General features: G+C 39.5%; 1 pseudogene; it reads left to right on the forward strand.

The window, feature by feature from the left end:
- Positions 1 to 10,623: 10,623 nt before the first annotated feature.
- LOC102856282 lies at positions 10,624 to 11,362 on the forward strand (annotated as a pseudogene).
- The last annotated feature ends 4,057 nt before the right edge of the window (positions 11,363 to 15,419 follow it).

The raw sequence follows: 15,419 nt of genomic DNA on the forward strand, positions 1-15,419 counted from the left end.
GCGTATGCATATATCTGCTTGGCTGTCAGTTATGGTCTCTTTGGGGTATATTCCCAGTAGTGGAATTGCCTGGTCGAATGGTATCTCTATTTGCAGGTTTCACCCTTTCCAATACAGGTTTATTTGTTTTATTGACAGTTCCTGGTAAGTTCAAGACTCTTCTCCAGCAAGCACCACAACTTAAAGGCATTGAGTTTTCTTCTGTCATACCTAGTTATTGTTCAGCTCTATGAAGCACAACAAATAATTGCAAAGACCATGACCTGTCTCAGGAGTACCATAATCTCTAGATTGACATCATTGCATTTCAGTACTCTAGAGAGGTCTCTGACAGCAGATTTCCCCAATGCAATTCATCTTCTGATTTCCTGACTGCTGGTGCCAAGAGCGTTGCTTGTGAAGCTGAGCAAACTGTAACTGTTAACAACCCCAATCTTTTCTCTATCTATTATGGTGCTAACAATTGGCCCAATGGTGAGAATCTTTGTTTTCTTGATGTTGAGCTTCAATTCAGATCCTCCTCTGTTTCAGCAAGCAAGGTTTTGTCATCTTTATAACATAGGTTGTTGATGAGTCTTCCTCCAATCCTGATGCCACATCTCTTCCCAGCATCCTGAATCTGTTCTGTATATAGATTGAAAAGGTATAAAAACAGAATGCATCCCTGGTGCAGAGCTTTCCTGATTTTGAACCATGCAGAGTTTCCTTGTTCTGTTCTGAGGACTGCTTCTGGGTCCAAGTATAGGTTTCACATAAGCACAATCAAGTGTTCTGGGACAACCATTTTCTTCAAGGTGGGCCACAATTTGTTGCAATCCACAGAGTCAAATGCCTTTGCAAATAATCAAGGATTAAGGGAAGAGATTATAAAGGGGAATAGACTGTGGGAGTCATTTTAGGATTATATCTTTCCCAAAAATATAATAAATACAAATGTTACATGATATTTTTCTTTTGAATGTGTGCACCTTTTTGTTAGTCAGTTCCAGTGTATAAGTGTATATAGGTGGTGAATAACAGTCTGAAATTAGTTGTTTTAGTTTGTTGTTGTTATTGTGTGCCTTTGAGTTGGAACCAACTCATAGCTGACCACCCAGTGAGTTTTCAGACACTGCTCATATTATGGAGTTGCTGGTGAATTTAAATGCCTTGCCATTGTCTTGGAAGCTTAGGTCCTTATCACTTGGCCATCAGCACTCCCTTGTTTGCAAGGTCACATTCACAAAAGCAGCGTTTGAAAATCACTAAGTCTTTTACATTTATACTGCTTTTCATATTATTTTTTTTACTGTCAAGTTGGAACTGACACATAGCTGACCCTCTTGCGAGTTTTCAGAGATAGTAATAGTTTTCAGAGATAGTAATTGCACCAGAAGAGATTATTCTTTCTTCTCCCACAGAGTAGGCTGGTAGATTTGAACCCAGTGCCTTTGGGGTTGCAGTATAGTTTCTTATCAGTAAGCCAAGAAAATACTCTAGTCATAGACAAATCTAAACAGATTTAGAACTTTACTTCCTGATATTTATTACTAGTTACAACACTTTTTTGTATTCATTCAGTTCAAGATTACTGATCACATCATGCTGGGAAGTAGAAGGTCAGAGAAAGAAATGCAGACGCTCAGAAAGATGGATTGACGCAGAGACTGCAACAGTGAACTTGTGATTGTGGGGATAATGCAGGAATGGACATTGGCTTAGATCTGTTGGTCATAGGACAATGATGGATTGCAGCCTACATGATGGCACCTGACAGCATGTCACAGTGATCACAGCAATGGGCTCAAGCAGGGTGGAGATCTTGATGTAAGTCTGCCAAGGGTCATGGCTGCCTTGTGGACACCTAATAACAAAAGAATTCCTGAGTGCAGTAATTGCTTAAAGTGTTAATAAAAAAAGATAGGATTGAGACCATGCAGAGGCCCCTCAGAAGGAAGCATTGGGAGTCTTTTTTCCCAAGAAAATGAACCCTTGAAAATCCTATGAGGCAGTTTTACTGTGACACAAATGAGATTGCTGGGGGTGGACGTGAAGGCAATGGACATTAATGTCTGAAAAAAAAAATGGGCCATATTTCTTTTCCAGCTTTCTTAATCTTCATGTAAGGAATCTAATTGTTTGAGAACAGAAAGATAAATTAAAAAAAAAGAATAAAGACTAAGGACAAAAAGAGGAAGACATTATAGAAGAACCAGTGCCTGAAACTTGCTTCTTTCACATTTAATATCAATGATATTGTTTTACCCAGCTATTAAAACAGAAAACTTAAAGTATATTTATAATATCATAGCTTTCATTTTTTTCTTATTTTTATCTCCCTTATTCATGTTACATTTACTTTCAGGTAAAGGGGATCATCCAGCCCCAAGTTAATTATCCGTAATATTTATAAGCCTTTGTATCTGCTGAGTTGGCAATTGGCTTGGCACAAGCAATGAAAACCCCTAAAACCAAGCAGAAATCGGCTTCTCATCTGTCTCCGCCACCAAACACAAGCCAGTGGCAATGAGAAGATCATTCACATTATACTTTGATTGTTATTTGGACATGCAGCCATCCCGAATTGCTCGTAAATGAATGTCAATTTCCCTAAGCCAAAGCATATTTTTGATTAGCTAATTTGAATGTGACACACTACCCATTCCTAATGCCCTGGAATTCCATTGTGCTTAAAAGTGTAGGTTGAAATTGTAACGCCTTCTGTTATGTCTTCTGACTTGCTCAGCATCATCTAAGCAAGGAGTTGCTCTGTCTCTAGCACTAAAGCACTGTGTGCAAATGACATCTTCCCTTAGTACCTTGAGACTTTTTCTAAATGTGCTGAGTTTCAAGGTTAACATACAACAATCATTTCCTGGACAATTAAATGAGGATATGTTTAGTTTAATGATTGTAACCAATTGTCAGAGGACTGGCTAGCCGTGATTGTCACAAAGTGCCCTTCATTTTCTGATTGCTGCAAAATTTCTATCAGAGCCACATTATCTTCTATAATGAATTGCTGTTTCTCCTAACGTAGATATTTTTTATAGCATTCAAAACCAGGATGAATGTGTCTTAATATGCTAGGTAATAAATGTTATTGATTAGATTTGTGAATTTATAGGTTTGTTATTTGAGTTCATGAAATATTTTTTTTTCCATTGCAATGGAAAGAGACACAATGCCTAAGAGATTACTTACATTGCCTCTGAAAAATCTGCCTGGAGGATCAGCTGTGGGTCATTTCTGACTTAATGACCTACAATAATACCAACAACATCATCTTTCTTAGATAGCTTTGGTGGTCAATGGTAAGTAATTACGCTGCCAGCTCAGCTTTTGAAAACCTGTTGGATGGTTAGCTATGATTTGGTTCCCACACATAACAGTCCTTTTTTCTTCCAAGCTATATTATCTCAATTACTTCTTATGCATCTGAATGTTAATCAGTGAGGAAGAAACTTGGTAACCAAAGACATACTCATGTCTTTAAATTGTGTATGACATCTCAACATCAATTCGCACTATTGGATGGATAAGCAACGTCACCATAGATGGAGAAAAGATTAATTTTGTCAATGGTTTCACTGTACGATCCACAGTAAAAAACCTTAGTAGCAGCAGTCAGGAGATGTAGTGCATTGAGAAATTCCTCTGTCAAACACTTCTTCAAAGTACTGTGGGGCAATGATGTCAGTGTGAAGGTCAAGGTGTGCCTGATCTAGGCCATGATCTCTTCCACCAGTTGCTATGAATCTGAGAGCTGGAAAACAAATGGGATTGACAGAAGCACTGATGAATTTGAGTTGTGGTTGGAGAAGAGCACTGAATATCCCATGGACTGTCAAAAGAACAAACAGGGTGTTAAAAAAAGTGCAGCCAGATGCTCCTTAGAGGTATGGATGGCAAAGCTTTGTCTCACATACTTTGTGCATGTTTCTAGGAGGAACTATTCCTTGGAAATGGACATCATGCTTGAAAAGGTGGAAGGCTAGTGAAAGAGGAGAGGACGATTCTCAGTGTGATGGATTGACACAGTCACTGCAGCAATGGGCTCAAGTGTGTCAGAGATGAAGAAGATGACACAGGATAGAACATGGTTCAGAACGACTGTTTATTGGGGTGCTATGAATTGTACTTAACACAGTGACACCTCATAACAACAGCATTATTGAAAAATACTGAATATTTTTTCATGGACTGCCAACAGGAAAAACAGATCTGTTTTGGAGGATGTGCAACTAGGTTGTTCCTTAGACACAAGGGTGCTGAAACTTCATTTTACATGTTGTCAGGAGTGGTCTGTCCTTGGAAAAAACAAACATCATGCTGGGAAAGGAGGAGAGTCCGAGAAAGAGAAAACTCTCAACAAGATGGATTGACATAGTGACTGTAAACATGGGCGAGGATGGCTCACGATAGAGCAAGGTTCAGATCTATTCACAGGGCAGCTATGACTTTTAATGAACTAGATTAGAGCACGTAGCAACAACAACATTTTCATTGTTGACTCATGACTCACTTTTTGCCTACTCCTGGGAAGCAACTCATAGCTGACCTTTCAGTGGGATTTTAGAGGTTGTTGGTTGTGACTCGAAGGCATATAACAACAACAAATCACATGGGAGGAGAATGCACATCTTTCTCCTCCAGAGGAGCTTGTGACTATTAACTGCCTTCCTATTAGCTGGCAGCTTAGTTCCTTACCCACTAGGCCATCAGTGCTCCCAGTGCTCCACCTCTATTAGAACAACCACAGAATGCAAAACAAAGAACTGACACTAATTGATTGTTTTTCAGCAGCTATGTATAGGGTATAATTATCCAAAATTATTTTAACATTCATATTTTATATGAAATGAAAAATGAAATAGACGATCCATCTAGAAAGCAATCAAAATACTGTAAACACTATTATATCTTGCAAAATACCTAGGATGACAACCTTGAAATGTTTCAGTCCAACCCTTTATCTCCCAACCACGAGTTCTGTAAAGAGAGATAAAAATAGATTGTTTACTCATTTTCCTGTAATGGAGGTTTCCGTTCTTTATTTGTACAGCTTTCTTAGTGATGTTGCAGTTATTTCCACTTCTGTGTGTATTAATACAAAAAGAGTTCAAGGGTAGATGTCCTTCAGATAATTCAAAATGCACAGTATACTTGTAAAAGTTCAGTTTCAAATGAATAACCTGCACTTAGTACAGAGTGACATTTAATTTAGATGTTCAGTAGTATAGATTATTGGTTCTAGGGGTTATACCTTAGCCAGTAATGAGTACAAAAGTGACATATGACTGATGTTATTGTTTGCAAATTATTTTACTGCCAGTGAAGGTAACTATTAAAGACAATCAAATATGGCCCAGCTGTATAGTGAAATCATTACTTTCTGCAAATATCTTGTGATTTATTCAAAAGCTTTTGCAATATGAAGTGCCAGAGAATTTGAGAGACTGTCCACCATAATCCAAGTAGATCATGACCTCATAGATTAGATGGAAAGATGAGCTTCTGTTGTCACAATGACACTCCCTTGAAGACACAGCCTTGCTCGTACAAGGTTAGCTTGATGAGATCAAAGCAATGAATGGATTTACATAACATTTGAAATGTTGGTATATGATCTTCTTTGTCAAATAAAATATTGACTTATCAAAGATTGATTTGCTGTTGAAAATATTCATTTCTGCTGAGGAATAAAATTCTAAAAAGCATTCATCTTATTAATAGCTCTTACTCTCCAAATATTTTTAGGGGCAGTTTCTATTTGTCTGGGCCACTGTTCCATCAATCTTTGGGCACAGGGCTCTTACTCTATTCAAATTCTTTACCAAGATAATAGTCTCTCACAACTCCCTATTTCTTTTCCCTTATAGTCTATTCTACAGAGGACTTTCACAGAGATAGTGATGGCAACTTTCAAAATTATTTTAGGTGTGAAGAGAGCCTTGTCTAGCTAGTGTAATTTAACAGTTCTCTGATATTTTTCAGGATTTTTTAGCTTGACTCACTCCCTCCTTCACTAAAAAAAAAAAAAAAAAAAAAAAAAGAAGAAGAAGAAAAAGAAACATTCTTCAACTTTCCATTCCAAACTTTGACTAAAAGGATTGATGGCACCTTTAAATTTTCAGTTTTCCAAAGACAATCTTCATTGTTCCTTATCCTACCACAGTGCTGAGTTTGTATTTAAATGTTTCATTTTGTGCATTCCAAACTGTCAGGCTGAAGAAATACCAATAAATGTGTTAGGTTTAGATAATCGAAAATTCCCTTTACTCAGCTTCTTGGTCTATATTTATCTGTCTGGCTGTGAAATCTATTCCAAGAGTATTCATCTACCACCCAAATCTATTCACCAAGCATCAAGACTCATCAGTGAGATGGAATAATGCCATTTAATTAGTCTTTGATATACAGCTTAATTAGGTCTTAATAAGGGGTAGTGCATCCTAAAATCAATTATCTTGCTCTTTTTAATAAGAGCAACTAATTAGTAGGAAAATCACCACAGTCCTCTTTTTATCCTGAAGCTTTCCATGGTGCTAGAAGGAAGGTTATATAGAAGAAAAAATATCCTTCAAAATATTTGCAAGAAATGTCATATTGTATCTGAAATTGCATATTTACAATAGTTGCAATAGGTTAGAAATATTTTACAGAAAATGCAATGTTGTTATTTCAGCATTTTGCATATTTGAATTTATGCATTTAAAATAATACTATCTTGCTTTCCCATTTATGTACCTAGCCCTTACCTTTGTATTGTTGATAAGTGCCCTAGGTGCAGGTCCACTGTGACTATATCAACAGTGCTCACGGTGCCATGGTTACAAGATGTCATCTCTATCAACTGGTACCTCTTTTGCAAGCTTTTCTATCACCTGCTGAAAACAGTTACTATGTGTGTAGCTATATGTTTCTTTTTTTAGGGTATTTCTTTATCTGTTTTCTTCTGCCAGCATAGTAAATCTTACCTACCTACACAAAACAAGGACTTACACTGTCAATGCAAAAGTAAGTGGTTCGAATCCACAAGGTCATCCAAGGGAGAAGAAAGGAAATGTTCTCTCCTGCAATTTACTACCTCTGAAAATCAGCTGGAGGATCAAAGAAAGTCTTGTGGTCTAGTGGTATAGTATGAGATTGTATAGCCAACTCAAAGTGAAAGGGTTCAAACTTACCAGCTGCTCCAAGAGAGATAGATGGCCAACCTCCTGCTCCTGCTGGAGGGTCAACTCTGACTTGGTTCCACTGTTAATGAATATTACAACATACAAAACAATGATTTCCTTACACTACATTCATTAATCCACTCAGACTGTATTAAGGTCACGGACTACAGTCTTCAGTACAGATTGAGGCTCAACATCAAGCAAACAAAGATTCTCACTACTGGGCCAGTTGGCAGCATCAGGATGGATGGTGAAGAGATTGAGATAGTTAACATTTTAGTTTGCTTGGCTCCACAGTCAACACTCTTGGCACCAGCAGCCAGGAAATTAAAAGAGGTATTGCGATGGGGAAGTCTGTGGTTAGAGACAGCTCTAAAGAACTGAAGAGCTATGATGTCAGTCTGGAGACTAAAGTGTGCCTGATACATGCCATAGTCTTTGCAATGACTTGCTATGCATCAGAGAGCTGCACAAAGACTAGGGCTGATAGAAGATTTATGCCTTTGAGCTGTGGTGCTGGAGAAGAGTATTGAATTTACCATGAGCTGTAAAGAAAACAAACAAATTTGTCCTGGAGAGGGTGAAACTAGGGTGCTCCTTGGAAGCAAGGATTCTGAAGCTTAGTCTGACATACTTTGGGCATGTTACAAGGAGGGACCAGTCCTTGGAGAGGGACATCATGTTGGGAAGGATAGGGGACAGCACAGGAGAGGAAGACCCTTGATGAGATGGATTGATTCAGTGACTGGGGTAATGGGAGGAGGTGTGTCTGAGACAGTATGATTGGAACAAGATAGGGAAGGGTTTCCGGCTGGTGTACAAAGGTCTCTATGAATCGCATTCAACTCGATGGTGCATAACAACAACAACAACACAATGAACTAGGCTATGCCTAAACTACTGAAATTTAGCTGGAAATATAAAGCCTCTGTCTTTCACAGAAGTTGTGTTTTTATATAATGAGATAAGAAATGGATAGAAAAATGAATTAATAAGTGAATTTCAGATAGGAGATTGTGCAATAAATACAGTTAAATATACTTGGTAGAAAAAGAGCTGGTGATGCAATGACTTGATGCAAAGTGCTTGACTGCTAAGCAAAATGTCAGCAATTTGAAACCACCAGCCATGCCACAGGATAAAGATAGGGCAGTCTGTCCAATAAATACTGTTTTTGTTAGGTGTTATTGAGTCAAGCAAGAGCCTATGGTGATGAAGGAAGACGATCAAGCTGCTTTGAAGGAAATAGGAAAAGATAAGACCCAGGAATAGATGGTCTACCAATTGACGTATTTCAGCTAACAGTTGCTGCCCTGGATGTACTCACCAAGGTGTGTCAAGAAATCTGGAGAACAACCACTTGGCCAACTGACTGGAAGATATCTACATTTGTTCCCATTCCAAAGAAGGGTGACCCAACAGAGTGTGGAAACTATAGAACAGTATAATTTATATCACATGAAAGCAAGATTCTCCTGAAGATTATCCAAAAATGACTAGAACAGCATATCAGCAGAGAACTACCAGAAGAGGTCGTGGTCCTAGGCATATTGTAGCTGATGTTAGATGTGTTTTAGCTGAAAGCAGGGAATACCAGAAGAATGTCTATCTGTGTTTCATGGATTATGCAAAGGCATTTTACCATGTGGATCATAACAAACTGTGGCTGACTCTGAGAAGAATGGGAATCCCGGAACACTTGATCGTTCTAATACGAAACCTAGACCTGGACCAAGAGGCAGTCGTCAGAACAGAGCAAGGAAACACTGCATGGTTCAAAATTAGGAAAGGTGTATGCCAGTGATGTGTCCTATCGCCATATGTTTTCAACCTGTATGCAGAACAGATTATCCTAGAGGTTGGACTCTATGAGGAGAAGTGTGGCGTCAGGATTGGTGGAAGATCTGTTAACAATCTGCGCTATGAAGATGACACAACCCTGCTTGCTGAAAGTGAGGAGGACCTGAAATGCTTGCTGCAGAGGGTCAACGACTGCAGCCTTCAGTATGGATTGAGGCTCAATGTCAAAAAGGCAAAGATTCTCACCACTGGACCAACTGGTAGCATCAGGATGGATGTTGAAGAGATTGAGATTGTTAACAACTTTAGTCTGCTTGGCTCCACAGTCAACACTCTTGGCACCAGTAGCCAGGAAATAAAAAAAAAAATATATTGAGATGGGAAAGTCTGCTGTTAGGGACCTCCCCAGGGTACAGAAGAGCAATGGTGTCACCCTGGAGACTAAGGTGCATCTGATACGGGCCATGGTCTTTACAATCACTTGTTATGCATCAGAGAGTTGGCTAGTGACTAGGAATGATGTGGTGCTGTAGAAGAGTTTTGAATGTACCATGGACTGCCAAGAAAACAAACAGATTCATCCTGGAGAGGGTTAAACCAGGCTGCTCCTTGGAGGCAAAGTTTCTGGGGCTTCGTCTGACATACTTTGGACATGTTGCAAGGAGAGACAGGTCCTTGGAGAGGGACATCATGCTTGGTAGGGTGGAGGGACAGCACAGGAGGGGAAGACCCTCTCTGAGGTGGATTGATTCAGTGACTGGGGTAATCGGGATGGGTGTATCAGAGGCAGTGTGATTGGCACAGGACAAAGCAGAGTTTAGGGCTGTTTTACGTAAGGTCGCTATAAGTCACAAGCAATTCAACGGCACATAACAACAACAACATGACTCATAGCAACCCTATGAACAACAAAACTGAACCATCCTCACACTTTGTTACACATTAGAGCCCATTGTAGTAATCACTGTGTCAATCTGCCCTGTTGAGGTTCTTCTCCTTCCCCAACTTTTCACCTTTCCAAGCATGATGTTCCTCTCCAGTAAAGAGCCTCTCCTAGCAATGTATCTGAAATATGTGGGGTGAAGGTTATCATCTTTGCCTCCAACAGGCACTGTGACTGTGTGTGTTTCACATTTGTTTGTTCTTTTGGCTGTTTATGGGATGTTTAGTACTCTTTCCCAACACCACAACTCAAAGGCACCAGTTCTTCTGCCATGCCAGCTCTCAGATGCACACAGCAAGTGATCTGAAAGATAAAGTGTTTGGAAAGAACTTCTGATTCCAGCTGCTTTAAATAAGAGACTCAGACCTCAACTATTAATAAAATAAAAAGGCCACCCATAAATATTACTGCCTTAGAAACTCAGGAGTTTCTTCTCTGCCCAGAAGATCTCTGTGAGTTGGAATCAACTCTGTGACAACGGTCTTGGATTTTTAGCTGGCAATGGAAAACCACTGTGAGCAGACGGCCTCACTGCACAGATGATATTCAAAATGAGACGAGATGAAGGAGAAAAAGCCAATCAGAAGTTTAAGAGCAAAGGCTCTATTAAAATTGGCATTTGTGGCGCGGCCGAGCGGGCGGGTTGAGGAAGGGCTTGGGCTGCAAGTGGGGCGTCAGGTGCAGCCGGACGGGGGCCGCGGGCCGTCAGGTTATAATTTCAAGATGCCTGGGCGTTCAAGTTCAGGTTCCACTGGCCTCATCTCCTTCAGCGGCGTGGAGTCGGCGCTCTCCACTTTAAAGAACTTCCAGGCCTGTATCAGCGGAATGGACGCTGCTTCTGGGGTTGCCTTGGATCTCGTGGAAACCCAGACTGAAGTAAACAGTGAATATAGTATGGAAAAGGCAATGGTTGAATTTGCTAAAATGGACCGAGAACTAAACCGTTACATAAAGGCCGTTCAGTCTACAATAAATCACGTGAAAGAAGAACGTCCACACAACGTACCAGATTTAAAATTATTAGTGGAGAAGAAATTTACGGCGTTGCAGAATAAGAATTCTGATGCAGACTTTCAAAAAAAATGAGAAATACGTGCAATTTAAACAGCAGCTGAAAGAACTAAGGAAGCAGTATGGCCTGCAAACCGACAGAGAGGCTGATGATGGGATAGAAAACATTGACGAAGATATAATCGTGACCCAGAGTCTGACCAACTTCACCTGCCCCATCACTCAGCTGGAAATGAAGAAGCCAGTGAAAAATAAAGTGTGTGGTCACACCTACGAGGAAGAAGCCATCGTCCGCGTGATTGAGTCCAAGCACAGGCAGAAGAAGAAGGCTTGTTGCCCCACAATCGGCTGCAGCCACGCAGACGTGAAAATGACTGACCTGGTCCAGGACGAGGCGCTCCGAAGGGCCATCGAGAACCACAGGAAGAAGAGAACGTGGTACACCGAGTAGGGACCAGCCACCCTCCCAAGGGGCCACTACCAGCCTCCTGTCCCTGCCATGTGTCCACCTCCCCCTGCGCATGCCCCCTCCAGGCCATGGCTAGAGGGTTCCAAGGACAGCTGCACGCATTTTTCTACGTTCCGCACCAAAAATCCAAGCGTATTATAATGTTTATTTTTAAATATCTCTAATAGTAAATAAAACTTTGATTCTTAAAAAAAAAAAAAAAAGTCATTCGCTGGGATACCAGTAGCAATAGATCTGGTCATGAGGTGTTTAGGAACCAGCTCTGATTGGGCCGGCACACTGGGAACAAGAACTTGGATGTTGTTTGGAGCCTTATAAAAATTAACTCCTTTGGGAAATGATGATTGATTTAGCTTAAAGATTTTCCATTCGATATGAATGTTAATTACAGGATCTTTGTGGTGAGTGTATGGATTTTTATGATAAAATTCTTTCAACTTTTCTGTATGTTTGAAAATTTTCATAATAAAATAGTGGGAAATATTCAATATGGCTTCTAGAGTGGAAAAAGTAAGAGCAGGGTGCTCTAAGCATAAGAGGATATTAGTTTAAATTAAGGATTCAGTAGTGGAGATGGAAAAAGATCTCATATAGAAATTGCTTTCAAATTTAAATTAGATTATGCTGCTCCTCTGAAGAAAACTTCTCTCTCTTTCTCTCTATTTAAAATAATGTCTATGTTTTTGTCATGTCCTAGGGTCATCAAACAGAAGAGAACCCTATTAAGAGAAAGGAAAAAAAAAAGCTTTCCTTGTCAAGTTTGTCAAGAGTTGTAAGAGTACTTCACGGGGGTAAGGCTGAGCCTGTGGAGTGTACTCTAAATTATGCTCCATTACAGAAACGGAACAGCACTGCATTCTCTGCCAAACTGTGGCTGGCTCCTTTTAAATAAGACATGCTTAAGGATGCAAGAAGCAACTGGGAAACAAGGTTCAGGCTTAGCCTAGTTCCCTTTGGGAAAGTCACTCACCTCAGCAGGCAGCCAGCCTCCAGGAAAGTCCTTCAGAGAGCAGATTAATAACACCTCTTATTGCTAACTACTTCCCTGGAGCACATTCTTCAGAGAAGGACAACAAATGAGGGACCTGTTTGAAGAGCCCAGTAATCAAGCTAAGGAGATACAGGTCATGGACTTTTTGCTTGACCCTGAACACAGTCGTGCACAATTGGCACTTAATAAAAACAACTCTATGATGATAGGGGCACCTTTACTAGGGGAAATATACACATAATTTGGTACTAAAAGATGTAAACATCCTCTTATTTTAGCTGGCCTCAGCAGTATGTGAATAAGAACTTCACATACAGGTTGAGCATGTGGCACAAGATCCTCCAAGTACAATGATGAATTTAATCGGTATTTTTTTCTTTATTATAATCATTGGAGATATCATAATGAGTCATCTCTAGAGATCATTTAATATCATCTGAAAGATACAAAGAGCAAAAATGAAATAACTAAAAGGAAGTACAACATATATGAGACAATCAAGGAAGTGATATAGTTTTGGTTTCTTACTCAGGGTTGAAGAAACTCAACATTTCGTTGCCATCAAATTAGAACCAACCCTAGTAGCTTTTCAGAGGCTGTAAATTACAGGGGAGGAAATTTTCCATCTTTTTCTCTGAAAGCAACTGGTAGATTAAAACCATCCACTTTTGCTTTGGCAGTGCAACCCCCTACCCCCAGGCCCTCAAGCTCCCTCAGAGTTAAGGAGACTGTATAATAATGATGAACAGGTTTGTTTCTGCTTCAGTTCTCCTTCCTGCTTAATCCTGAATCTCCTTGTCTAACCTTCCCATAATAGTCATGGATCGCAGCACACCACTACTATTTAACAAGTCTAACATGCTCTCTGCCTCTTTGTTTCCTCCTTCAATTTGTTAGTCATACCTCTTTGAGGGAAGAATTGTTCTGAAAGGCCAACCCCTCTCCTGAGGCCCAGTAAATGGTTGCCTTCCTTTGATAGCTAATCCTGATTCAAATGTTGATCTTGATAGTTCAAGTTGGAGTTTAACATCCTTGTGAGAGTAGCTGCTGCACCGAAAAGCAATAGAGCCGCTGTGAAACAAAGTACTTCAGAAGCACTACAGAATAGAAGAATAGTGTACTGGCCTCATTTAATCCAAACACAAGGAAATTTTATGAGGGGTGTTGGAGAAAGTTAGGGAGAGGAGGAGGGTCTGTTATTAAAAGGAATGAGTAAGCAGCTCTGAGATTTTCTAAGGAAAAGATTTGAGCATGCTTTTACAATTTCAGAAGGAAATGGATGCCTAATCTCAAGCAAAGCAAGAAATTTAGGGAGAATTGTTGATTTATTTGGTAACAAATTAAGTGATTATGGGAATGAGGTTTACATCAAACAAGCTTAGGTTGATTATTATCCTGCCACATAGACTCACAAAAGAGGCTGGATTTTAAGGCTTTAATGCAGAGTTCAGGTCTTTAAATGAGAGTCAAACAGATGGATAGGTGTGGAGATGGACAAGTACAGAAGAAACCCCAAAGAACATGATAGGTGACTACACATCATTTATGATCCTATAAAACAACAAAAATAGACACTTGTGGTATAGTTTACAAACAAAAGTCAGAATTCCACCCCCTTTTCATAATCATGTTCAAGAAACAAAGACTTCTGCCAAAGTCTTCAACCCTTTATCTTTTCAGGTAACTTGGTGAAATGTTATATTTGCTTTGTCTAAAGCAAGCTAAGGCACTGCTAACACCGGAAACTGGATAATCAACACATACCAACTGATAGAGTCCCCTCAGCTCTAGTGGGAAATTCGTGAAGGCCTTCAGTCGACTAAGGTCTTACTGGTTGCTTCTGGTTTACCACTGCTATTATTTCTAGTCCCAACACTCATTCTCTTGGAGGGATCAATAACTGCCTATTCCTCACCACTTGTACTTTATTAGCAGCTTGCGTACTCACTCAATTATTTTTATGTCTGAAAGCCTTTTCTTTCCTAAGAGATGGGGAAAGTAGGGTAGCGTACATATTTGAATTCAAAGAATTAACAGTAATGTTTTAGAAGCAAATTTCTTGTTTCCTGACCTTGAGGGAAGAATTCTCCAGGCCTCAGTTTCCTCCTAGGATTGTGGTAAAGGCTCAATAAAATGATTATAAAACTATTATCTTAATAAAATCAAAGTAAGTCCAGAAGTGCTTCTTTCTTTAAGAATTTCAAGAGTGCATTCTCTCTTTATTAGATTTTATTTTTTCCCTTTTATTGAGCACAACTCTAAGGACTTAGTAGTTACTCTAGCCTTCTTATATTTCCTAAATAAAATATTTTTTTTCTTTGTCTCTTGTTTCTTTTATAAATTGTGGGATTTTTTTTAAATGCCTACACATAAACCTTGAGAGTTAATACCTTGCAGCACTTTTCCTTTAACCTCTTCCCACCACCTTACAAGGTTACTAACATCTAAAGTTACTGTTGTGGCCCAACAATCCAGTGAATTAACCATTATGATAACATAAAACTCTTGTGAATTCTGGCATTAACAAATAAATGAATTATCATATAACGTATCATGTAATATTCTGTATGTTAACAGCATAGTTTACTTGACTCAACGATCAACATTCTTGGTAACAACAGCCAGGAAATCAAAAGACCAATTGCATTTGGAAAGTCTGCTGTTAGAGACTTCTCCAGAGTACTGAAGAACAATAATGTCAGTCTGGAGACTAAGGTGCACCTGATTTAGGCCATAGTGTTTGCAATTACTTGCTGTGTATCAGAAAGCTGGAAAATGACTAGGGATGATAGAAAGAGAATTGATACCTTTGAGTTATGGTACTGGAAAAGAGTATTGAATATACCGTGGACTGCTAGAAGAATAAACAGGTTCATCCTGGATAGGGTAAAACCAGGCTGCTCCTTGGAGGCAAGGATTCTGAGGCTTCATCTGACATATTTTGGTCATGTTGCAAGAAGGGTCCAGTCCTTATAGATGGACATGTTTAGAAGGGTGGAGGGACAATTCAAAAGAGGAATTCCTTTGTTGAGATGGATTGATTCAGTG

Source organism: Elephantulus edwardii, unplaced genomic scaffold (assembly GCF_000299155.1).
Source record: "Elephantulus edwardii isolate Elephantulus edwardi_28Jun2011 unplaced genomic scaffold, EleEdw1.0 scaffold00033, whole genome shotgun sequence".
NCBI lineage: Eukaryota > Metazoa > Chordata > Mammalia > Macroscelidea > Macroscelididae > Elephantulus > Elephantulus edwardii.